The sequence below is a fragment of the Sinocyclocheilus rhinocerous genome, unplaced genomic scaffold (assembly GCF_001515625.1).
Source record: "Sinocyclocheilus rhinocerous isolate Xijiao unplaced genomic scaffold, SAMN03320098_v1.1 scaffold30, whole genome shotgun sequence".
Taxonomy (NCBI): domain Eukaryota; kingdom Metazoa; phylum Chordata; class Actinopteri; order Cypriniformes; family Cyprinidae; genus Sinocyclocheilus; species Sinocyclocheilus rhinocerous.
Window position 1 is genome coordinate 1815361 of NW_015657838.1, and position 2017 is coordinate 1817377.

General features: G+C 38.7%; 1 protein-coding gene across 2 annotated transcripts in view; it reads left to right on the forward strand.

Annotated features, from left to right (window-relative positions):
* Window positions 1–1022: 1022 nt before the first annotated feature.
* The window catches only part of LOC107721617 (protein ABHD13-like), an 8075-nt gene continuing 7080 nt past the window's right edge, over window positions 1023–2017 (forward strand). The window contains exon 1 of one of the 2 annotated variants that reach the window (XM_016529723.1): window positions 1023–1192. The gene's annotated coding sequence lies outside the window, so the exon portion shown is untranslated. Of the gene's footprint in view, window positions 1193–1294; window positions 1323–2017 lie in introns of those variants that run through there. The other variant, XM_016529724.1, reaches the window with a different exon arrangement.

Genomic DNA, 2017 nt, shown 5'->3' on the forward strand with positions numbered 1-2017 from the left:
GTCTTTCCTTTGTATGTAAAAAGTTTTTGTCGTTGTCTTATGGTCACTTGTATTAAGATTATATCTATTTTGATGAATTTGCCTATTCGTTGGCAAAATATAAATTAAAACTACACTTCTGTTGAATATGGTGTGTATCATAGCTGCTTTTATAAAAAAAAAAAACGACAATTTCTTTATGAAGTAACTCTGACGTCATCAATATCATTTATTTTCTTAGCACCCCCACATATTGGTCTAGCCCCCCCTTAGCACCGGTAGAGAAAAAATTCTGGCGCCGTGCCTGCGCTCCTGTGTCAGGGCTCGAAATTACCAGTTGCCCGTCACTGTATAAGAGAAACAGTCAGTCACACACATAAGCCGAGCTGCACAATTCTGGATTAACTGAGAATCACGATTTTGTTTGTTTCAAATAGAGAACAGACAACTAAACAAAATATGTAATTTACTAGAGGTTCTGACAAAATGTTAATTGTTTTTATTTATTTGTTTGTTTGACTTAATTATTGTAAAATTTGCACCTCTTCTGTGGCTATTAATTTAATAATGATCCTTACTCCATGAATTCAAACAAGCAGCAGAAGTTAAGTGTGCAAATGCTACTGGTTTGGGGTGAACTAAATGAGCAAGACTAGTTTTACATGTCACTGTTTATAACACATCCTTTGCTGGGATGGGGTCATAAATTAAGTACACACTTCTCAAGGCACCACTGCCATCTAATATCATCATGCTGTTTTACTTTTTAACACAATAGACTAGGCCTAACAAACATTCACAGACGAGTCAGCTACACTGAAGGATTGCCTACCAAGAGGTATTTTCCATAAATATCACATGGGGAAAGTTGCCGGATTTTAATTTCCGCAAGTTGTCACATATTTTTTACTTGTATAAATGTATACGATTTATCAATAGCGATGTTACTGAATACATAAGCTATTTGTAACAATTACAATAATACACACTTGTAAATACGGACATTGAACTGGCAGTACCGTCAGCAAAAGGTTCCGCTGTTTTCGCCCGGAACTTCCTAGAAGCGACACCAGCGTACAGCAGCAGTCCGGCTAGATTTGCTGCTAGGTACAGTGGATGAGCTGTTATTTCACGGGATGCTCGTATAGATGAACGTTTCACCTGCTCGTAAGCTCAGCTCTCTGGAGATGTGCCGCTGAAGAATGCGATAGATGTGAGTAGTTTTGTATCAGACTGTTAGCAGGTGTGTGGTGGACATGGCTAGCAGCTGTATTAAGTTAGCTGTGCAGTACATGTAGTCCAGAGGGGAAAAGCTGCTGTCAACATCAATCTGTCATCTATCGGTGCGTTTATGATTCGTGTCAGCTGGGTTTGGACTTCAGGGTGTTTTCTCTCTCACGATGTCAGCAGCTGGATGAAAAACAACATGCGCGGGGTTTAGTGCGGATCTGCTGGCAGTGTTTTACTGTATGCTTTGATATTGGGGTCAGGTCGTGGTACAGCTTCTTTTTTTATTGCATTGCATTGCATGGCGATCTGGGAAAACAGTTCGTTTTGGGAACTCTAGCCTAAATGTTTCTTTGTGCAGTATAGATGAATGAGTGAACACTTATCCTCATCTGCATTCCAGTGTAATTGATTGGTCAAGACTGGACTTGGCCCCTTAACACATTGAGGGCTCCAGACAGCACTCTGTTGTGTCATCAGATAATACCTTAAAGAATTGATCTCTGTGTGTTTAGATGACTCAATATATATGTGCACCTACTGTCTGCTTCTGCATAAAGTACTGTGGTGATACCACGGTACAGTGATGGTATCAGAGGGTAATACCATGATATTTCAGTAAGACCATTGTAGGGCTAGGAGGTGTGACCAAAATCCTATGTCACAGTAAGTAATTGTATATAGTGGCAACTGTATATATTGCAATATAGATAACAAAAAATTGCTTATGTATTACATAATCATGTGTTAATGCCTGTTTTTTTTTTTTTTTTTTTTTTTTTGGACTTTTACCATGGTCTTCTAGAAAAAA